General features: G+C 42.7%; 1 long non-coding RNA gene across 1 annotated transcript; it reads left to right on the forward strand.

Annotated features, from left to right (window-relative positions):
• Positions 1-73: 73 nt before the first annotated feature.
• Positions 74-24,078, forward strand: LOC141988089 (uncharacterized). Its single transcript, XR_012639656.1, has 3 exons — positions 74-126; positions 755-813; positions 23,968-24,078. It is a non-coding gene; the product is annotated as an uncharacterized LOC141988089 (long non-coding RNA).
• Positions 24,079-25,072: the final 994 nt, after the last annotated feature.

Below are 25,072 nucleotides of genomic sequence, written 5' to 3' on the forward strand. Positions count from 1 at the left end.
GATCTATGATTCTAATGTGACCCTGTGGAAACAAGTAAACCCAAATGGGTCAAACCATTGCTATCTTCAACAGATCTGATGCATGAAGCCACCATCCAATACAAGATTTTCTGCTAGTGCATCACAGTAAGTCTCCTTTTGTTACATGACCAGAGTGGCAGGGAAGTGAGAGGACTGACTATTTCCAAAATTATGAGTTAAGCTAAAATCTATAATTTTTCAATCAGTTTCCTTAGTAGCTGCGGGTGGCTAATTATGGGAGCACTGTTGATGAAATTCTCTTTCTGATAGTAAAGTGAGATTTGTCAATGTGTTTACATGTTGAGAAGTTCTTCTATATTACTCAAGGTTGCAGAATTCTATATTAGTGTCTCTCAAAGTAAAGCATTTAATTGAGTGGCTGATGTATAATGTATGGCCCACACATAGCCCAGTGATGTCAACAGAAGGACTTCCATTGACGACGATGGGCTTTAGATCAGGCCTTAAGGCTCCTGTTCAGCATAGCGCTCTTACTAAACATGTGACTAACTTTAAACCCTTGAGGAGTCCCACTGCAGTCAACAGGACGATTCACATGCTTGAAACATGCTGAACCACCTGCTGAATAGGCCATACATTAGTTGAGGACTGACACATTAGGCATAGACAGTATTGAACTGGCAGACCACCTTGTTAAATATTGCTCTTTAGCAGCTTTCAGAATAGCGCAAGATGATTCACTTGACATGTCTTTTCAATTCCTTTATGGCAGGTCCCACCAAGTTTATGCTCAGGATTTTCTGTTTGTGTTATTTTTTCACACCATGACAGGTAAGTTCATTGCATCACTGTTTGCTAAAGCAAAGCATTAAGTTGTGCATTTGTTTAACCAAAATTAAATTGTACACGTCTCTAAATATCACATCACTCACAACCATTGATTCTATCATGTCTTTATCATGTCTTTAAAACTACCTTGGATTTTCCAGCCTGCAGTTTGTCATTGGTTGTTTCACAAGAATAGACTCTGGTGTGTGGATAAAATCAATGATCTATTTCTTAATGTCATACGCAGTAAAATTACATGGTACATTTTCCAGGATTCTGTCAAAAGGAAATAGAATAGTGTTTCATAAGACTAGATTAACATGCTTAGATGGTTCAAACCAGTAATCTGTTTATCAATGTCCATTGCTATAAAGAGGAACTGGAAAGATATCTTTCCCAGGTGTTATTTTTGTTTGTAACTTCTCTAACTTCAGAAAGCTTATATTGCCCTTTAGGAGGTAAATCACACAAGACAACATGGTCTAAATGAGAACAACTACTAGCTCCAAATTAGAAAGTATATTGATAGTCTCATTTTGATTAAAGGAGTTTACGCACATAACTCAGTTAATCCCCAAGCATCAAGATAAAAGCATCCACTAAAATCTGTGGAAAGATTACCTAAAGTGACACAGCAGGAGAAACTTAAATCTTAATTGTGAGCTGGAAGTTTGCAGTACCACCAGAAAACAGCAAAACTGCTTTTTTTAAAAGGCTCTTTTGCTAGATAACATAGCCCCTGGTTATTTTTCTTGTAATTTTATAAATTAGAGTAAAAACTGCCCATTTACACTAGTAATACAGCCAGGCCTGGGGAAAATCCTGCCCTGCTCAAGTAAAGGACATCTGTCTAAGTAAACCAGCATGTACAGAGTGACAAATTAGCAAAAGAATATTAAATGCACAAGTAAACCAGCCAAGTAACTTTGTATACAGCTGTGCCGAAAACCATTAACAAGGTTACGTCTTTACATAAGGCCCAAATCCAGCAAAACACTTTAGCATGTGCTTAACCAGTAATACCGATGGGAAGACTTATATGCTTAACGATAATCATGTGCTTAGTGCCTTGCTTGATCAACCCAATGTGGACCTGGCTCCATGGGGGTGAAATTCATAGATATTAAGGTCAGAAGGGACCATTATGATCATCTAGTCTGACCTCCTGCACAATGCAGGCCACAGAATATCACCCACCCACTCCTGTGATAAACCTCTCACCTATGTCTGAGCTATTGAAGTCCTCAAATCATGGTTTAAAGACTTCAAGGTGCAGAGAATCCTCCAGCAAGTGACCCGTGCCCCATGCTACAGAGGAAGGCAAAAAAAACCCAGGGCCTCTTCCAATCTGCCCTGGAGGAAAAGTCCTTCCCGATCCCAAATATGGCAATCAGCTGAACCCTGAGCATATGGGCAAGATTCCCCAGCCAGATACCCAAAAAAGAATTCTCTGTAGTAACTCAGATCCCACCCCATCTAACATCCCATCACAGGCCATTGGGCCTATTTACCCTGAATATTTAAAGATCAATTAATTGCCAGAATCATGTTATCCCATCATACCATCTCCTCCATAAACTTATCGAGTTTAATCTTGAAGCCAGATAGGTCTTTTGCCCCAACTGCTTCCCTTGGAAGGCTATTCAAGAACTTCACTCCTCTGATGGTTAGAAACTTTTGTCTAATTTCAAGTCTAAACTTCCCAATGGCCAGTTTATATCCATTTGTTCTTGTGTCCACATTGGTCCTGAGCTTAAATAATTCCTCTCCCTCTCTGATATATTTATAGAGAGCAATCATATCTCCCCTCAACCTTCTTTTGGTTAGGCTAAACAAGCCAAGCTCCTTGAGTCTCCTTTCATAAGACAGGTTTTCCATTCTTTGGATCATCCCAGTAGCCCTTCTCTGTACCTGTTCCAGTTTGAATTCATCCTTCTTAAACATGGGAGACCAGAACTGCACACAGTATTCCAGGCGAGGTCTCACCAGTGCCCTGTACAACGGTACTAACACCTCCTTATCTCTACTGGAAATACCTCGCCTGATGCATCCCAAGACCGCATTAGCTTTTTTCATGGCCATATCACACTGGCGGCTCATAGTCATCCTGTGGTCAACCAATACTCCAACGTCCTTCTCCTCCTCCGTTACTTCTAATTGATGCGTCCCCAGCTAAAATTCTTGTTATTAATCCCTAAATGCATGACCTTACACTTCTCACTATTAAATTTCATCCTATTACCATTACTCCAGTTTACAAGGTCATCCAGATCCTCCTGTATGGTATCCCGGTTCTTCTCTAAATTGGCAATACCTCCCAGCTTTGTATCATCCGCAAACTTTATTAGCACACTCCCACTTTTTGTGCCGAGGTCAGTAATAAAAAGATTAAATAAGATTGGTCCCAAAACCGATCCCTGAGGAACTGGTAACCTCCCTCCAGCCTGACAGTTCACCTTTCAGTATGACCCCCTGTAGTCTCCCTTTTAACCAATTCCTTATCCACCTTTCAATTTTCGTATTGATCCCCATCTTTCCCAATTTAACTAATAATTCCCCATGTGGCACCTTATCAAACGCCTTACTGAAATCTAGGTAAATTAGATCCACTGCGTTTCCTTTGATAAAAAAATCTGTCACTTTCTCAAAGAAGGAGATCAGGTTGGTTTGGCACGATCTACCTTTTGTAAAACCATGTTGTATTTTGTCCCATTTACCATTGACCTCAATGTAACTTAACTACTTTCTCCTTAACTACTTTCTCCTTCAAAATTTTTTCCAAGACTTTGCATACTACAGATGTCAAACTAACAGGTCTGTAGTTACCAGGATCACTTTTTTTTCCCCTTTCTTAAAAATAGGAACTATGTTAGCAATTCTCCAGTCATACGGTACAACCCATGAGTTTACAGATTCATTAAAAATTCTTGCTAATGGGCTTGCAATTTCATGTGCCAATTCCTTTAATATTCTTGGGTGAAGATTATCTGGGCCCCCCGATTTAGTCCCATTAAGCTGTTCGAGTTTCGCTTCTACCTCAGATGTGGTAATATCTACCTCCATATCCTCATTCCCATTGGTCATGCTACCATTATCCCTAAGATCCTAATTAGCCTTATTAAAGATTGAGGCAAAGTATTTGTTTAGATATTGGGCCATGCCTAGATTATCCTTAACCTCCACTCCATCCTCAGTGTTTAGCGGTCCTACTTCTTCTTTCTTTGTTTTCTTCTTATTTATATGGCTATAGAACCTTTTACTACTGGTTTTAATTCCCTTTGCAAGGTCCAACTCTACTTGACTTTTAGCCTGTCTCACTTTATCCCTACATGTTCTGACCTCAATAAGGTAGCTTTCCTTGCTGATCCTTCCCATCTTCCACTCCCTGTATGCTTTCTGCTTTTTCTTAATCACCTCTCTGAGATGCTTGCTCATCCAACTTGGTCTACAACTCCTGCCTATGAATTTTTTCCCCTTTCTTGGGATGCAGGCTTCCGATAGCTTCTGCAGCTTTCACTTAAAGTAATCCCAGGCCTCCTCTGCCTTTAGATCCATAAATTCTTCAGTCTAATCCACTTCCCTAACTAATTTCCTTAATTTTTGAAAGTCAGCCCTTTTGAAATCAAAAACCCTAGTCGCAGATTTATTTTTGTTTATCCTTCCGTTCATCTGTGTCTAACCACTGAGGTATCCGATACCACAGAGGTCGTCATATACTTAGAACAGGATATAAATGAGATGTGGTGGATACCCCTGTGTAGTAACTGTTGATAAATGATGACTTTGTAATGGGGCCTAGCCTATATAAAGGCATTAAAGTTGATACATTCTACAGACAAACAAAATACTTCATCAACAAGTTACAGTTACTGCATGAAACGTAACTTTGAATTTCCTACCATAACATAGCATTAATTCTGCGTTTTTGTGTTTAACATGACAATAGTCATAACCACAAGGGCTCCTTTGCGGTACACCACAAAAATGCCCTGTCTGATGCCAAAAACTGACAAAAAATGTTTCAAAAAAGTCAGAAAAATAATTTTAAAAAAACTAGTCGTGGTTTATTTGTCTCACGCTTAAACTATGTTTTGCCATCATCCCCGTGGAAACATTTCAGTCCACCCTTATCTCCATCTGGCAAACAATTGCCCTTCCAAACATGTCCTATACAATGCATAAAGAAATATTACTTATAGTCAGTTCACTAGCTCTGTAAACTCCGGGTACCAAAGTTATTGTGGCCGTGATATATTTGGGAGAAAACAGCTGGATTCTTGGAACTGTTATCAAATGCTCATTCCAATTGTACTTTACCTCTGGACAGTTCTCAAGTACTCCAAGCAAATATTTGGATGCATATTTATGACCATGGTTTTCCAGGGATTTTATATAAAGTACTAAATGGTTCCTAACTTTAAATTGCAGGCATTTTACAGAGGGCCAACTCAGCTCCTGTTTAAGTCAAAGGGAATCTCCCATTGACTTAAATGGGAACAAGCCCCAAAATGTTCTTTAAAAAATGTGAATAGATATTGACCAAAATTTTCAAACTTCTTTACTAATGTTAGGTACCTAAATCCATATGTAAGTACCTAAATAAATGGTTTGATTTTAAGAGTTGCTGAGCACCCACAACTTGCACTAGAGTGAACCAGAGCTGTGAAAGTTATGCAGCTCTGGAAATCAGGCCATTTATTTAGGTGCCTAAATACAGAATTCCTGCATCGATCCTGCATTGTGAGCTGAGCAGGCAGACTGCTACGCTAGCATAAAGCCCCGCTGAGCAAGAGCAAATAGTTTGCCTGTGTGGATCACAGTGTGGGATCAAGGGCTTTAGATGTCTAATTTAGGAATCCAAGTTTTAAAATGTGGCCCATATAATTGGAATTTACAGAAGAAATTACAGATTAGTGGTGCATGTTTACAAAAGCAGAGCAAAAAGTAAGGTGCATATCCAAACATATGCTTGTTTGAATAATGGTCCCTTCCAATATTGTGGTATTACAACCCACAGTTATGCTTGGGGATAATCCTACTGGCTATGGGAAAACTAGTTCCCATGTGTAGTATTTATTTTCGGAGAAAAGGGTAGAACTAGTTTCTACATCCCATAAATTAGAGACTTATAAATACATCACACGTTGTATACAATATGTTTTCATTATTCACCTGGCTCTAGTGGTGGCTAATGCTAGCATGAATGATTTGTATAGCAATAGCAGCTAAAGGCCCCAGTCAGAATAAGTTTCAGAGTAGCAGCCATGTTAGTCTGTATTCGCAAAAAGAAAAGGAGTACTTGTGGCACCTTAGAGACTAACCAATTTATCTGAGCATAAGCTTTCGTGATCTACAGCTCACTTCATCGGATGCATTCAGTGGAAAATACAGTGAGGAGATTTATATACACACAGAACATGAAAAAATGGGTGTTTATCATGCACACTGTAAGGAGAGTGATCACTTAAGATGAGCTATTACCAGCAGGAGAGTGGGGTTGGGGTTGGGGGTGGGGGGAGAAAACCTTTTGTAGTGAGTCAGAATAAGGGGCCTTATTGTATTAGGTGTTGTACACAGAAGACACTGTTCCTGCCTCAGTGAACATATAGTCTAATTTTAAATAAGATACAACCAGTGACAGTAGGAGAGAAGGGGGAAGGGAACGGAAACACTAAGAAGATCACATGGTTACATGGATTAGGTACCTGCACTGATTGGTGGTTCAAACACTTATGCAATAAATAAATAAATAAATAAATAAAACTCTTATCCCTAATTGTTGCTCAGCCTAGCAACCATCATTGGTTGGCTCATGTGGCATTTCATTCTCTTGTAAAAGCTTTAGATGCCCTGTTCTCCTCTTGCACTAGCAGGGGTGCTGGAACAATTTGTACAGTGAGGGGTGCTGAGAGCCACGGAACCAAACCCTGCATATGGTGGAAACCACTTCAAGCCAGGGGGTGCGGCAGCCCCCGTAGCACCCCTAGTTCCAGCACCTATGTGCATTAGTGTAACTCAGAACTAAGTTGATTGAAATCAGTGGTGTGACACGGATATAAACCTGGGTGGAATGAGAGGAAAATCAGGCTCTACGTCCTTGAACAAGAGCTTGCACGGACTTGGGTCCAAAACGTTTCTCAAATCACAGTTTGTTTCCAGTGGGAATAAGCATCTGTTCCGGATAGAGAGAACAAACATATCTAAGACCTGCTGCACTTTCTGTTTTAATTTGCGTATATTGCTAAAGCTATGTGGTGTTTATATTCATGAGCATAACAAGACTTTATGCCTTTATATTGTGTTTCTTATCTTTTTATTGATTAATATTAAGCAAGCCCATCTAATACTTTGGCGCACATGCAAAACATTTATGTCCTTCCTTCAATTAAATATGCACCAAGCCTGGCTTACTTACACACTTGGTTTGTGTACCAATGCTGACCCATTTAAATGGCCTCTAATCTGAGGTTTTCCTTGTTTCAGTAGAGCCAGAACCAGTCAGGAAGGATTTTGGCAAGACAAAACATACCTACAGAATTCAGACCAGACCAGACCAGACTCATTACATAGGTACTTAAATATGAGCAATGTCTATTCCTGGAATGAGCTGAGAAGTTAAATTCCTCCACAGACTTGTTATTGTTTGCCATGTGAAAAAAAAAATCATTGCAGAGATCAAGAAGAGCTAAATAGGTATATCAGAAATACATCTGCCTGGGAAGTTTAAGACACTGACCCTTTGCATACAGCATGTAACAGCATGCTCCCAATCATCTTTCCCCCATTTGTCTTAAACCAGTTTATGAAACATACATCATTACTGAATGCTCAGCTTATGCTAGCTGTGTGCCTGGTTCATATCGAGGATGTATTGCTGGAGGTTGAGACACAAATAGGGCACCAGTCTTATCTTGAGCGAAACTGTTTCACTCCACGGGGAAAATGGTGGTTGTCTCTCCCGGTACACCTTTGTGAAATTCCTCCATAGATGCCACCTTCCTGGATAGGCTTAGCCCCTGGAATACCCATAGTGTCCTGCACATTTATAGGAATGCAACAATCTAGCTTCGCTCACACCCATTCACTGCTGGTGCTGCACAGCTTGCTCTGGTGTGTAAATGGGGCACTACTGAAGGTAAGACTTTCAAAGTCTACCTTTCAGAGTCCTTCTCAAATCTGAAAATATCCAGCAATGCTGCTTCTTCCTCCATGCACAGCCATTCTGACAACTTCATCCTCAGATATCTCTGCATTCCCTTTCCTTTGCACCAACCCCTGGGTTGCCATTGCCTGTACCTTTTGATTTCTTCTGCCCAGGAAATGAACTGTTAGCTCAATCTGGTCATGTCAACCTCCTGTGCGATGACCCCATGCACCAAGGAAGATGAGAGCACAGGTGCTACCAAAGAGACTTAGACCTGGTTTTCAGAAGGGAGAAGGATCACTAAACTGACAGTACTCTCGGAGGAGTGGTAAATACGCTGGAGAGTAGGGATAGGATAAGAGGGACCTAGACAAATTAGAGGATTGGGCCAAAAGAAATCTGATGAGGTTCAAAAAGACAAGTGCAGAGTCCTGCACTTAGTATGGAAGAATCCCATGCATGGCTACAGACTAAGGACCGAATGGCTAGGCAGCAGTTCTGCAGAAAAGGACCTAGGGGTTACAGTAGACAAGAAGCTGGATATGAGTCAACAGTGTGCCCTTGTTGCCAAGAAGGCTAACGGAATTTTGGGTTGTATAAGTAGGGGCATTGCCAGCAGATCAAGGGATGTGATCGTTCCCCTCTATTCGACATTGGTGAGGCTTCATCTGGAGTACTATGTCCAGTTTTGGGCCCCACACTACAAGAAGGATGTGGAAAAATTGGAAAGCGTCCAGCGGAGGGCAACAAAAATGATTAGGGGACTGGAACACATGATTTATGAGGAGAGGCTGAGGGAACTGGGATTGTTTAGTCTGCAGAAGAGAAGAATGAGGGGGGATTTGATAGCTGCTTTCAACTATCTGAAAGGGGGTTCCAAAGAGGATGGCTCTAGACTGTTCTCAGTGGTAGCAGATGACAGAACAAGGAGTAATGGTCTCAAGTTGCACTGGGGGAGGTTTAGGTTGGATATTAGGAAAATCAGAGTAGGGGCATTAGGGGACGAGAGCTGAGGAAGCGTTGTTCTAAGTCAGCCATAAAAATGTCGGCATACTGAGGGGCCATGCGGGTACCCATAGCAGTGCCGCTGATTTGAAGGTATACATTGTCCCCAAATGTAAAATAGTTATGGGTCAGGACAAAGTCAAAAAGTTCAGCCACCAGGTTAGCCGTGACATTATCGGGGATAGTGTTCTTGACGGCTTGTAGTCCATCTTTCTGTGGAATGTCACCTACTACAGGACAGACCTAACAAAGAAAATAACAGAACGCCACTAGCCGTCACCTTCAGCCCCCAACTAAAACCCCTCCAACGCATTATTAAGGATCTACAACCTATCCTGAAGGATGACCCAACACTCTCACAAATCTTGGGAGACAGGCCAGTCCTTGCCTACAGACAGCCCCCCAACCTGAAGCAAATACTCACCAGCAACCACATACCACACAACAGAACCACTAACCCAGGAACCATCCTTGCAACAAAGCCCGTTGCCAGCTGTGCCCACATATCTATTCAGGGGACACCATCACAGGGCCTAATAACATCAGCCACACTATCAGAGGCTCGTTCACCTGCACATCCACCAATGTGATATATGCCATCATGTGCCAGCAATGCCCCTCTGCCATTTACATTGGTCAAACTGGACAGTCTCTACGTAAAAGAATAAATGGACACAAATCAGATGTCAAGAATTATAACATTCATAAACCAGTCGGAGAACACTTCAATCTCTCTGGTCACGCAATTACAGACATGAAAGTTGCGATATTACAACAGAAAAACTTCAAATCCAGACTCCAGCGAGAGACTGTTGAATTGGAATTCATTTGCAAATTGGATACAATTAACTTAGGCTTGAATACAGACTGGCAGTGGCTAAGTCATAGAATCATAGAATATCAGGGTTGGAAGGGACCTCAGGAGGTCATCTAGTCCAACCCCCTCTCAAAGCAGGACCAATCCCCAACTAAATCATCCCAGCAAGGGCTTTATCAAGCCTGACCTTAAAAACTTCTAAGGAAGGAGATTCTACCACCTCCCTAGGTAATGCATTCCAGTGTTTCACCACCCTCCTAGTGAAAAAGTTTTTCCTAATATCCAACCTAAACCTCCCCCACTGCAACTTGAGACCATTACTCCTTGTCCTGTCATCTTCTACCACTAAGAATAGTCTAGAACCATCCTCTTTGGAACCACCTCTCAGGTAGTTGAAAGCAGCTATCAAATCCCCCCTCATTCTTCTCTTCCACAGACTAAACAATCCCAGTTCCCTCAGCCTCTCCTCATAAATCATATGTTCCAGATCCCTAATCATTTTTATTGCCCTTCGCTGGACTCTCTCCAATTTTTCCACATCCTTCTTGTAGTGTGGGGCCCAAAACTGGACACAGTACTCCAGATGAGGCCTCACCAATGTTGAATAGACATGTCCCTCGATCTGCTGGCTATGCCCCTACTTATACATCCCAAAATGCTATTGGCCTTCTTGGCAACAAGGGCACACTGTTGACTCATATCCAGCTTCTCGTCCACTGTCACCCCTAAGTCCTTTTCCACAGAACTGCTGCCTAGCCATTCGGTCCCTAGTCTGTAGCAGTGCATTGGATTCTTCTGTCCTAAGTGCAGGACTCTGCACTTATCCTTGTTGAACCTCATCAGATTTATTTTGGCCCAATCCTCCAATTTGTCTAGGTCCCTCTGTATCCTATCCCTACCTGCCACCGTATCTACTACTCCTCCTAGTTTAGTATCATCCGCAAATTTGCTGAGAGTGCAATCCACACCATTCTCCAGATCATTTATGAAGATATTGAACAAAACCGGCCCCAGGACTGACCCTTGGGGCACTCCACTTGATACCGGCTGCCATCTAGACATGGAGCCATTGATCATTACCCATTGAGCCCAACAATCTAGCCAACTTTCTACCCACCTTATAGTGCATTCATCCAGCCCATACTTCTTTAACTTGCTGACAAGAATACTGTGGGAGACCGTGTCGAAAGCTTTGCTAAAGTCAAGAAACAATACATCCACTGCTTTCCCTTCATCCACAGAACCAGTAATCTCATCATAGAAGGCGATTAGATTAGTCAGGCATGACCTTCCCTTGGTGAATCCATGCTGACTGTTCCTGATCACTTTCCTCTCGTGTAAGTGCTTCAGGAATGATTCCTTGAGGACCTGCTCCATGATTTTTCCGGGGACTGAGGTGAGGCTGACCGGCCTGTAGTTCCCAGGATCCTCCCTCTTCCCTTTTTTAAAGATGGGCACTACATTAGCCTTTTTCCAGTCGTCTGGATCGCCCATGAGTTTTCAAAGATAATGGCCAATGGCTCTGCAATCACAGCCGCCAACTCCTTTAGCACTCTCGGATGCAACGCATCCGGCCCCATTGCCTTGTGCACGTCCAGCTTTTCTAAATAGTCCCGAACCACTTCTTTCTCCACAGAGGGCTGGCCACCTACTCCCCATGCTGTGTTGCCCAGCGCAGCAGTCTGGGAGCTGACCTTGTTCGTGAAGACAAAGGCAAAAAAAAGCATTGAGTACATTAGCTTTTTCCACATCCTCTGTCACTAGGTTGCCTCCCTCATTCAGTAAGGGGCCCACACTTTCCTTGGCTTTCTTCTTGTTGCCAACATACCTGAGGAAACTCTTCTTGTTACTCTTAACATCTCTTGCTAGCTGCAGCTCCAGGTGCGATTTGGCCCTCCTGATTTCAGTCCTACATTACCGAGCAACATTTTTATATTCTTCCCTGGTCATTTGTCCAATCTTCCACTTCTTGTAAGCTTCTTTTTTATGTTTAAGATCCTCAAGGATTTCACTGTTAAGCCAAGCTGGTCGCCTGCCATATTTACTATTCTTTCGACATATCGGGATGGTTTGTCCCTGTAACCTCAATAGGGATTCTTTGAAATACAGCCAGCTCTCCTGGACTCCTTTCCCCCTCATGTTATTCCCCCAGGGGATCCTACCCATCAGTTCCCTGAGGGAGTCAAAGTCTGCTTTCCTGAAGTCCAGGGTCCGTATTCTGCTGCTTACCTTTCTTCCCTGTGTCAGGCTCCTGAACTCGACCAACTCATGGTCACTGCCTCCCAGGTTCCCATCCACTTTTGCTTCCCCTGCTAATTCTTCCCGGTTTGTGAGCAGCAGGTCAAGAAAAGCTCTCCCCCTAGTTGGCTCCTCCAGCACTTGCATCGGGTATTATGCAAGGTAACCTATTTCCCCTTGTTTTTTCCTACCCTCCCCCCCCAGACGTTCTTGTTAAACCCTGGATTTGTGCTGGAAATGGCCCAACTTGATTATCATACACATTGTAAGGAGAGTGATCACTTTAGATAAGCTATTACCAGCAGGAGAGTGGGGTGGGGGGAGAGAAAACCTTTTATAGTGGTAAACACCCATTTTTTCATGGTTTGTGTGTATAAAAAGATCTTCTGTACTTTCCACAGTATGCATCCAATGAAGTGAGCTGTAGCTCACGGAAGCTTATGTTCAAATAAATTGGTTAGTCTCTAGGGTGCCACAAGTACTCCTTTTCTTTTTATGATTCTCTCATGTTGCCTGCAAGAAAAGGAACTTTTCTGTGTTATTGGCTCATCTACAGTGACAGTGACTGCCCCTGCGCATTCTAAACATATGTCTGCATCTGCTCAAGAGAAGAGACCAGCCCCACTCCCAAAGCTTCTGAGTACCATGCCAGTTATTTAAAATTATATCGCCAAGATGCTCCCCCTCCCTACTTTCCTCCAAGCTGCAGCACACAATCCAATACTAATCCATCCTTACATCTGTCTATGACTCAACCCACCTACCTCTCGTCAAAGCCCAGGGGAACAAAATGGACCTTGTCAAATATTACAAATGTAATATTTCCTACATAGTCCCTATGCTGTGTAGAAGGAAGTATAGTGAACACTCCAGTCAGAGGTGACATGGTCTAGTTAATAAAGGCAAAATGGAAAGTCATTAAGTGCAACCACTGTATATTTGAGTGTGTAAATAAGTGACCAGTTCCTCAGGTGGTATAAAGCAGTAGCTGTGCCAATCTACGCTAGCTGACCCCAGATTTTTTCTCTGCATCCTCTCTCCTCCTATAAACAGAAGGAAAAAGGCCAGGAATCTTGTCCTGTAGAGAGAATAAAGACAGACACCACCCTTTTTATAACTCCATCGCTAGAAGCTAATACAGTACTTCTGTCTGTTAGAAAGAGAGGGCTGTTATCAACCTGGTAATTGTAACAGAGTCTTCTAACTGAGTCTTTCACAGAATGAGGAGTGGTACCGCAGCAATAGTTTCACAATGAAAACAGTAGCTGGATCATTTAATAAGAATGATGCGATAAAGATGCCAAATAAAAGTAAACAAATTCAGACTTGCTAAGCCTCTCCCTTCTTCCCTCCAGCCAGAGGGCACACTTTTTATTCTTAAACAGCAAAGTTCCCAGGAAGAAAAGTGTGCAGAGAAGAAATACAATTACAGAGGTGGCATATTATGAAGGATAACTAAGGACATTAACACTGGAAGCTCTTGGGGCACAAGCAACATTAGACTCTGGCCTGGGATTTTGCATTGTATGTCACTCACAAGGTTTCCACTGTTATGACAGCTGACCCTGAACTAGCAGACATACTGTCACAGCCCTGTGAAACAGTTTAGGGCTATGGAAGCCCAACGAGGGAGGGATGGGAGTCAGCAGACCAAGACATGTTTCTACCACAAATCCAACAAGCCTCTGCATAGCTGTGTCTGAGCTACTGAGATAGGCTTTACGTGACTACTTACTGTGCCATTCCGTTTCAAACTTGAGTTTTTACATACCAGTGCAACTTGTGAGGTCAAAGGGGCTTGATAAAGAAATCAGCTTCCTCAGCAACATAGTTAGGAGCCAGCTCCTCAGTTGATGTAAATCAGTGTAGCTGCATTGCAAGCAATGGAGTTGAGCCCATTTCCGCCACCTGCAGATCTAGCCCTAATATTTAATATGAACAACAATAATTTGTGCTCTTGTAGTGCCTTGCCTCCAAGGAGATCAAACTGCTTTGCAATGTTTAATCAATGAATCCTAATGTAACTCACACACCTCCTGAGTGTGGTGTTCTGGTCCATCTAGTGGCACCGAGACCACTTAGAGAGAGCGAGCAATTAATGAGTCTCCTCTTCAGCCTTAACTAAGAGCCATTTGGCTTTTAGCTCATGCAGTAGAGGCTCGCGCATTTAGCTCCAAAAGTCCCCAGTTCGATCCCGCCCTCCAAGGACCGGGGTCTGTCGGTGTTACACTAACAATGACACCTAATTTGAAAAGCACGAGGTCACCAGGCCCAGATAGTAGACATTGAAGAGTTGTGAAGTTTAAGTATGAGGTGGATGAACTGATGGCAAAGATATGCACTCTCATTAAAAACAACTACTGTACCAGAGAATCAGAGGGTAGAAAAATGTTGTAGCTATATTTTAAAAGGCCCAAGAAGTGACTCAGGGAATTACAGACCAGTCAACCTTACATTGGTACCCAGTAAATTAGGTGAATCAATCATCAAAAATAGAATAATAAAACACCTGGAAGTTCATGGTCTGACAGGGTCTAACCAGCACAGGTTCTGCACAGGAAAGCCATGTCTCACTAGCCTATTAGAATTCTTTGAACATGTCACTAGAGCAGTGGATAAATGGGAATTGGTTAGCATAGTTTATTTGGCCTTTCAGAGATCTCTCGCAAAAGACACTCTTTGACAAGGTCTCTCACAAAAGACAACTAAAGAAACGAAATAGTCCTGGGGTGAGATTCAAACCATTGTCATGGATCAAAAACTGGCTAAAAGACAGGAAACAAAGAGTAGGATGAATGGACAATTTTCATCATGGCAGAAGATTTCCCATGCGCGGGGGGCCTCAAGGATCCCTATGAAGTGCAGTGTGTTTTAACATATTAATGAGCTGGAAAGGAGGATGAGTAGTCATTAATGAAAATATTGAATATGACTGGACTCAGAACAGAACCCTGTGGAACCCCCCTAGATATGTCCTCCCAGTTTGATAGCAAACCACTGATAACTTCTCTTTGCCTGTGGTCTTTAAACCTGTTATGAAACCAGCCTCCCAATAGGACTTGTGGAGGCAAACAACTTAATTAGTTTTAAGAGGGGGGTTGGACAAATTTATGAGTGCAATTGCATAATAGGGCTGCTTGTGATAATGGGGGACAGGGTTCAACAGCCCTGGGGCTCACTTACAGTTTTTGTCTTATGTTTCTAGAGCTCATGCTTCAGAGTTTAAGCTGGCCACCAGTTCTGACTTTCAGGTCATTAAAGAGCTCTTAATGGTGCCACATTAGCCTTTGTCTATTCTTCTTGTCTTTCTTCTGCATCAGGATAGTTTGCTGTTGTGCCTTTAATATTGTGTCTTTAAGAAACTGACAGATCTCCTGAACTCCTTTTTCCCTTAGAGTTTCTTCCCCTGGGACCATACCTGCCAGTTCTCTGTTTGTTAAAGTCTTCTTTTTTGAAGCTCATTTTCCTTATTCTGCTGCTCCCACCCTGTCTTCTCCTTGGACGCATGAAATCATTTCACAATACATAAGGTTTGTTGCACCGTCCTCTGAAGCATCTGGTGCAGGCCACCATCAGACAGGATACTAGACTAGATGGACTTTGGGCCTGATATAGTCTGCCAGTTCTTGTGTAACACATCCTCACCCTAATGAACAAGGTAATTATTCCACCCATTTTCACAGGTGAGTAAGCTGAGACTCAGGGAAAGTTAAAGCGGAGATTGTCAAAGACACAAAGGGAAGTTAGGAGCTCAAATCCCATTGACTTGCAATAGGAACTGGGCACCCAATTCCTCTTCATGCTTTTGAAAATCTATCTTCTAGATAACTTGCCAAAGGATCCACAGTGTTAGTGGCACAGCAAAAAAATAGAACTCAAGAATGCTAGCTTTGCTCTAACCACTAAACTATGGGCAGGGCTTATAGTCAGCAATTTTTGAACCAAGTCTTAGGGGGACACATTCCCTGGGAAATGTAGTGCATGATAATTTGCAGTCCACTAGCGCCGAGAGGCCCCAAACAGGTCAGCATCCCTCTGTTGTTTTAAAACATTTTTCTCTCTTGCAGAGAAGCTTCATAATTTCCTTCTGTTGCAGAAAGTAGTCTAAAGCAGAAGTGAAATATATGTTACAGTCAAGCAGCCTCAGAGCCAAAGCCCAGAAGATTAATGCAGGAGCCATATATGGGCAAGGAGGCATCCTGCCCTTTTTCACTTTACAACAGTTTATGACAACATCACATTGAGGGATTTACATGACTGCAGTTAGGCACACATTCTTCTCCATGAAAGAAAGTCAAGGCAGCCTATAAGCAGTGGCCAGAGGTAGTGGTGGATTAACACACAGGTCCATGGGGCCCTGGCCAATGAGTGCCAGAATCCGAGTAGATGGGCAGAGGGCCACCAGCACCAGAACTGTGCCCCCTCCACCCCTGTGGCTTCTCTTTCCCCTGGGGCCCCACCCCTGGTCAGGCTGGAAGCTGGAGCTGGGCAGCAATAGAAGCCAAGAGCATCCCCTGGCCTGTCCCCCCACCTCCTGGGGCACACCGTCCAGGGTAGGTGAAGGGTCCAGGGCTCCCCACAACGGCCCAGGCTCCCTAGGAGGCTCTTAGGGCCTCAGGGGGAGAGGAAGAGCAGGGAGCAGGGCCCCATGGTGAGGGGGGCTAAGGCCCACTGTACCCCCTGCCACTGGGAAGAGGCTGGTGTCACTAGCAGGTGCTGTGCTTTGCAACAGGGGAACTGATCACCAAGGTGTGGTGGGCAGGGCCAAATGTTCTTCATGCCCAAGGCCCCAATAAATTTTAATCCACCTCTGGCCAGTGGCAGCTCCAGACCTGTCAGTTCAGAGGTATAAGGAGTCTGCCAAGGAACTAAGCTTGCTGTTGGAATAATATCTACTGCTTAATATCCTGAACTAGTCATTAAAAATAAGGGGAAATAACCTGATAGGGTGCGGCAAATGGCATGCATTGTCCTGCCACAACCTACCGCATATTCCAGATAATAACATGCAGTGAAAAATGCATTTACACGTTTACTGCTGAGAAGAAAAGTTAGCTCCTATTAGCCTTCTCTCTCCAGCTCACTTCCTTTTTCAAGACCAAGTCATTGCCCCCTTGAGTTCAATGGGAGTCCTGCCATAGACTTTATTAGGAACAGGATTTGATCCTCAGTCCTTTAGGCTCTAGTCTGCAATTTACATTTCTCTAACCCCATTTTGGGTGTATTATCTGTTGATTATTAATAGACGCTGAGAGCGTGCTAGGTACTTCACAGAAAGACAGATCCTGCCCAGAAGAATATCTAGTCTATGGCCCCAGTCCCCCAATGAGTTCCATGCGGTTGGACCCCGGCACCCATACAGATCCCCACTGAAGTCAGCAGGGCTGGTCACATGCCCCCAGAGGTTTGCTTACATGGAGTAAAGCAGGATTGGGGCCTATGATTTAAATCTGACAATACAATCGAGTGTGACAAACAGTGAGAGGGAACTGAGTGTGGAAAGATAAGGGCGGACCAATATGATAATGCAGTTACTCAGTGTCGTGCTCACAATGTGTACATCTTGGTAGCTCAGGGACTAATCATGTAGCACTGAAGTCAATGAAAACTTTGCCATTAACTTCACTAGCACAAGCTCTGGCTGTTGGTTAAGAACCTTTTTCCCTTCCCTAAAGAACATAGCGAATAATATGAATTTGTTGTGCAGCCTAAAGGATTTACGCAGGTTGGTCCGGAAAACAACCTAAACATTATACTCCCCCTTTCCAGAAATGCTGTGTGTTGCAAAGGTCTTGCAAGTTGTTTTTTCATGCACAGCTATGTATGTTGGCAACCGGGTCCTGTTAATGCTTCAGAAGCTATACGCAAACATGTCTAGAGTTCCAGTGGGATAGCAGCGCTCCTTGGAGCTTACCCACATGAAAGGGAGGGGCTGAAGCAGAAACTTGTTTTGTTTTTGAGCCTGCATGAATGAATATTGTGCTACATGTGTAAATGATATGGATGACTTTGTGAGACTGCTGAATGAAGTCCAAAGGACTTGCTTGTTGATGCTATACAAATAATGGATGCCTATCACACTAGCTGGTATAAGTGAGGACCATGTACATTAGAGCTACACAGAGTCATCTTTAACATATGTATCATACTTCTCACTCTGTGCTGATTTTATTTTGCCTGGGGAGACTGTTTAAATTGCTCCTTTGGTCATATTCAGTTCAAATCCCAGTAGAGTTGATTTACTATTTCCATAGTACCTTCAATTGTACCACTCTTACTGAATAGTACCTTACTGAATTGTACCACTCTTACTGAATAGCACACACAATGCTATTGATTTAATGATATTACTGATGCAATAGGGTACTACTCACCATTACCAACAGTGGCATGATGAGGCCTGTGCTTTTTACCACGTTTAAATGGGAAACTTTTTAAAAAATTCAATTTAGTGAGATATAACTTCAAAAGAAAAAGAAGAAAAATGTCACTGCATTTTAGTAAATATGAAAGAAACCACAGCAAATGTTCCCTCCACAATGACTTAGGAAGTCTTTGAATCTTAAGAGATTCTCTAGTTCATCTGGGATTCTACTATTTTCAAGTTAGGTATGTCTGGTATTTATAAATTCTATCAGTCCAATCAGTCTTCAAGGGAGAAATTTACCCCTGCACAGAGAAGCAGCACAAGATCTATGGGCCATTATTTTGAGAGCGTAAATGGGCTTTAAGCAGCACTTAGGTCTTGTGCAGCTGCTTTGCACAGGAATGAATTTCACTTCAAATGCATAATGATAAAGACTCACTGTGTAGCCAAAACTGATTCTTAGCATCAGGCAGCAAGCTGGATTATCAGGTAAAATATATTTTGGCTTTAAATCTGTTTTGATGTAATTTGTTTCATTGGAAGTTCTTAAGATGAGAACATCTTGTGCTAATGAATTAACTGGTTTGGTGACTCTATTAATCATACTTTGTAAATTCCATTCCCATTTCCTGATGATTGCATCCACTTGTTACTGCAAAACAAATATAACTGAAATGCATCTGCAGGAACTTTGATGCGACTACCACTCTTTGTGGGGGTGTCACTGACACAGGGACTCCAACAAGGTTGCAAGGCAGTTTGTACAATGTAGACCATAATGAATGACAGGAACAAAGAAAGCTGGATGGAGGGATATCAGAGAAATTCAAATATAGCACTGTGGCTCTGCAGAACACTTAAGCAAGTGCCTCACTTTAATAAAGTGAGTATCACCATTGATTTCATGGAACTAAACACCTGCTTTGCTTTGCTGAATCAAGGCCCGTAAATGGAGAGTGTCATTGTCTTTGTTCACAAGAAACACTTCCTATAAAATTATAATGGAACAAAACTCATGCTTCTCTGATTTTAAGTTTGCATGTCTGGCAATGGGAGCAGATTCTGTTTGACAGTCCTCATTCCACTAGAGCTCTCCACAGTGAAAAGCTAATGGTATCAGGCTTTCAAAGGACATTTATTCAGATAAAGTGGACAAGTGGGAAACAACCAAAATGGGTCAATACTTATCAAATTACACTTATTGCATCTTTACTGCTATCAACTAACTGTTTTGAAATGAACACATTCTAATGCAGAGCAGCTGCTTATTCAAGCATCTAAAAGAGACAGAACTGAGAGCCCTACTGTCCTCCTATGAAAAGTGAGCACAGGTGCAAAGAAATTGCAATTTTCCAGTGCCATCATCCTCCCCCAGAATAGCATATGAAGAAACAATCTGTTATTCAGACCTTCCATTTTTAAACTGATAAAATGATTTGCAAAGTAATTTACAATCCCATCGTGATCGTTGAAAACGTCACCAACTGCAGAAGTCATTTGCTTGGTAACATAGATTTATGATCAATAATCTTGCTGTACTTGAGCACAGCTGCATTGTAAAGTGCGTGTTTATGTGCCAGCCATCAAAGTTAATGAATCATATAATTTAATCTGTAGGTCATTGTCAACAGTTTTATTTCTAAAAGAAGGATAGATTAAAACCAAATTTGGATTTATATAGCATGGCCCATACTTACGTCCCTGAGTGCTTTACATGGCAGTGAAGAAGATATTGGTAGTGCAGTATCTTACAGTACTGTGGGTCACATTGGAGGAGGACACCTCAGTGCAGAGGCCAGCACAGGGCTCATGCCCCACTGCCACATTTATGTCCCACTTAAACCTTTGTCCTGGCCTCCTGTACATAGGTACATTTTGTCAGATCTGAGGCCAGGGAGGTCTGACTTACCTGTTGGAGCTTGAGCAAGGTGGGGCCAAGAACCAGAGCCAAGGGGCAGAGCCAGTGTCAGGAGACAGAGCCAACGATCAGAGCCAGGGTTAGCTGGAGCAAAACAGAGAATCAGGCTGGAGGAAGGGTTGGGAGCTCAGAGGAACAAGACTAGAGCCAGGCTGGAAACAATGCAGAAGCAAGGCTGGGAACGAGGCAGGCACAGCAGTGATTGCAGCTCAAGGCATAAGCATTGAGCAGTCGGTGACCTGCTGCTGCTGGGCGTAAGAGCACACCAGCAGACTCCCTTCAGTCAATTGAGCACTCCTGATGCAACCCATCTGCACTCATTCGTCTGCCTGCAGCATGGGATAGCCAGTCCCAGGCTCAGCTGCAGGCCTTCTCATTTCTGACACATTTCACCCATACAGAAGGACTTTAGAACTTATTTTGTTCCCGGAGGGAATGTTGTCCAGGACACCAAGCGTGAAATTCTGGCCCCATTGAAGTCAATGCTAGTCTTGTCATTGACTTCAGTGGAGCCAGGGTTCCACCACGCCAAATCTTTTAGGAACATGTCTTTGGTTGCTACCAGGAATGGGCAGAAGAGACCTTCATTTGACATCTCAAGTACAGGAGAATAGACTTTTCTATAGCCAGCCTATACTCTAACAAAGCACTAAAGCAGCGTAATAGCTGTCATCCAGGAAGAACCCCACCTCAACTATAATTTTATCAGACATGAGAAGAAAGTCTCTGAACGCTGGCTGATGTATTAGGACAAGTATCTTGTGTTTTAATTAGCACATACACAAAACTTCCCAAAGCAGAACAATATAGCACATTTAATGAGCCAACATTGTTAAAAGACATAAAAGAAAGCAGAGAAATTAAATCTGTGATGCCATGTCATCATCACAAGGCAAACTGCCCCTTCAAGTGCACCCTTTTGGTGACAAACCTGGCTTCCTCCACCCCATTCTGGGTGAACCCACATGGCCCAACTACTCCTAGACTGGATCTCTGAGCTGCAGCCCCAGGGTACCATGTTAACATAAGTGGCCCAAATGAACATGGCTTTGATAGCCTTTCTTGCAGTGACACAGCATCTTCAGAACAAAGCATTAATTATTCATTCACCCAAAGGTACAAAGCACATAGAGCAAAGGGTTAAAACAACTGAGTCTGTCATACATATAAAGGGAAGGGTAACCACCTTTCTGTATACAGTGCTATAAAATCCCTCCTGGCCAGAGGCAACATCCTGTTACCTGTAAAGGGTTAAGAAGCTCAGCTAACCTGGCTGGCACCTGACCCAAAGGACCAATAAGGGGACAAGATACTTTCAAATCTTGGGCTGGGGGGAAGGATTTCGTTTTGTGCTCTTTGTTTACGTGCTTGTTCTCTCCGGGGACTGCGAGAGGCCAGAAAGAAATCCATCTTCTCCAGCCCATCCTAATCCAAGTCTCCAATATTGGAACCAGTATAGGGAAGCCAGGCAAGGCGGATTAGTTTATCTTTTGTTCTATGTGAATTTTCCCTGTGCTAAGAGGGAGGTTTATTCCTGTTTTCTGTAACTTTAAGGTTTTGCCCAGAGGGGGATCCTCTGTGTTTTGAATCTGAATACCTGTAAAGTATTTTCCATCCTGATTTTACAGAGATGATTTTTACCTTCCTTTTTTTTTTTTAATAAAATCCTTCTTTTAAGAACCTGACTGATTTTTCCATTGTTCCAACCTCCAGGGGTTTGGGTCTTTGATGATTTTGGAACCAATTGGTTAGGATATTATTCTCAAGCCTTCCCAGGAAAGGGGGTGTGTAGGGCTTGGGGGGATATCTGGAGGGGGGCGGGGGAAGACGTCTCCAAGTGGTCTCTTTCCCTGTTCTTTGTTTACAATGCTTGGTGGTGGCAGCATACTGTTCAAGGACAAGGCAAAGTTTGTATCTTGGGGAAGTTTTTAACCTAAGCTGGTAAGAATAAGCTTAGGGGTGGTCTTTCATGCGGGTCCCCACATCTGTACCCTAGAGTTCAGAGTGGGGAAGGAACCCTGACAGAGCCCTATACATGTATTTCCTCTTACCGCCATCTTAATCTTTCCTTCCACTTATTTGTAAGTTCCCTTTGGCGCAGCAAACCCACATCTCTGACTGGGAGAAGCAGATTGTCCTGCTCACCGCATGCTCTGTCTGTCTTTGTGTCACCATGTCAGCCTGTCAGCTCTCATTGACACTCTCTGGGCAGCCCCCTTTGCTCACCCAAATGCCCCTGTTTTTCTAGGCCAGGGGTCCCATCATGGTTTAGCATTCTGCTTTGGTTCTAGCCTGAGCTTTGGGAAGAGTAAACCATCTTCGCCTGGATGAAGCCAGTTAGGGGATATTCTCCAATAAACAGCGCTCTAGTGTTTCCTCTTATCTGTTTCAGAGTAACAGCCGTGTTAGTCTGTATTCGCAAAAAGAAAAGGAGGACTTGTGGCACCTTAGAGACTAACCAATTTATTTGAGCATGAGCTTTCGTGAGCTACAGCTCACTGCATCGGATGCACACTGTGGAAAGTGTAGAAGACCTCTTATCTGTGTCACGGTTTTGCCTTTGCCACTTGGCTCCTCTAACAGCCCCTTTGATTGAGCCCTATGCATTCAGCATGATAATATCATGTAATTCAGGTAACCTGCAGGGCATATGATATTTTTTTAAAATACTGCATATACCTCCATCAGTCTCCATGTCCCAGGAAAGAAGGACTAGGAAAATCATGATGGAGCATATTTGGCCGCCTTTACATGGAGCAGCTTCTTACTAGTTCCATTCAAATCACTGGGGCTACTCATGGATTACACGACTCAACATGAGCAATGGTGGCAGAATCTGGACCAAGGAATTCATACTATTTGATATTAGTCAGTCAAATTATATAAACAAGAACAAGGCTGTAGTGGATTGCTTGCTGAAGACATACGACTGGTGTGAAAAGGTTGGACAAGAAAGATTTGAATCACCATTTCTCCAGGCTAGATGGGCAATAAGAATGTTGTACTTTGATATTAAGAGAATATGTCAAATGTGTTTAGTAATGGCTGACATTTGAAATAAAAACCAAGAACAGACAGGCTCCTAGTGTGTCTCAGCTGCAAAGCCCACTTTCACCACATTGAATCAGTACAATTACACTAACCTCACAGACTCACTTTCCATTATTTCACCTCATTATATAGTGCTTCAATGAAGTCACTTTGTTCTTAAGTAGGATGAAAGTTGGAAACATTACAGTAGCTTTCTTTGGGTCATAAGTATGCTTGTCTGGGGCTCTTTCTCTTTGGTTTGTTTCTCTGAGGGGAAAGGTACGAAAGAACAAGAGCCAAAGAACAACAAATTTGATCTCAGTGGTGAAAAGTACATGGCTGGAAAACACATCTGTCAGAAACATTTCACATTTTGTTTACTTTATATTAGTGTCAATATCTCTAAAAGTTAAAGTTGAAACTGATTGACCCTTAGGCTGTATGAAATACCAAGGCTCTCTGCAAGCAAGTAACCTCCAGTACATGATGCTGCTTAACTCATAGCAGTTGAGATAGTGTTATCCTGCTAAATTAGTGTGGAAATTAACAGAAGTTCACTTTATTTTTCATAGAGAGACTTTTAAAAAAAAAAAAAAACCTCATACTATTTAAGCCTATTTTCTGTGTACATCTTACAGGTTTGTGAAGGCAGTCAAGGAGGAATTAAATGAAAAGTAACCATCTGGGAAATTAAATGAAGACCCGGGGAAAGTGACAATAAGAAAGACAGAAAAGAAATGCTAAGCTATAGATGAGACAGAAATGAAGACTTAATAGAGGTACTTGAATACAGAGCCAATGCAATGTGGAGAAAATACTGAGCTCATGTAGTGTCGATCCATTTTTATAAAATGGCCTATTGCACCAAATAACAGAACATTATGGTGAGTCAAACTCTTATATTATTACACTTCACAGACATAGATTATGGGTCCAATCGTGCAAACCCTTCTTGACATGAATAGTGTAACAATGTAACTTTTATTTTAGGGCTAGTCACATGGGTAAGAGTTTGCTCTCATTCTCTAGGTCAGGGATTTGGCACGCAGGCCGTCAGGGAAATCAGCTGGTTCAGCTGATCACAGCTCCCACTGGCCATGGTTCACCATTCCAGGCCCATGGAGGCTGCTGGAAGCGGAGTGGGCCAAGGGATGTGCTGTCCACCACTTCCCACAGCCCCCATGGGCCTGGAACAGCGAACCATGGCCAGTGGGAGCCGCGATCAGCCGAACCTGCGGACACTGTATGTAAAGAAACCATCCCAGCCTGCCAACAGATTTCCCTGATGGGCCGTGTGCCAAAGGTTGCCGATCCCTGCTCTAGGCCTTCCTTATAGTATAACATAGCATTCTATTGGTTTAGTGCTACACGGAGTTTTAAAGGTGGATTCACATTACATGAGCTAAATTGAAGAATAAGGTATAGAGCAAATGTGACATCATCAGAAACACTTTTACAAAAAAATTTACTGTTCAAAAAAGTAGAAAAAATCCACACATTTTTGCAAGTCCAACACTCAGCATCGTATTTGATTAACCTCAGATTTACTGCAGCAGAGAGAGAAACTTTTTTTTTTTTTAGGTAGTTAAAGCAGGGGTCAAAATTAGGCTCAGAATAGAAGCTGACTCACATTCCTTATATAAACTTAGTACTGTTTCTTAATGACTGTACACATTTTTTGTAATGCCATATCCAAGAATAAGGTAAATGAAGAAATTAACATGATCCTGCCCTTACACTTGC

This window comes from Natator depressus, chromosome 5 (assembly GCF_965152275.1).
Source record: "Natator depressus isolate rNatDep1 chromosome 5, rNatDep2.hap1, whole genome shotgun sequence".
NCBI lineage: Eukaryota > Metazoa > Chordata > Testudines > Cheloniidae > Natator > Natator depressus.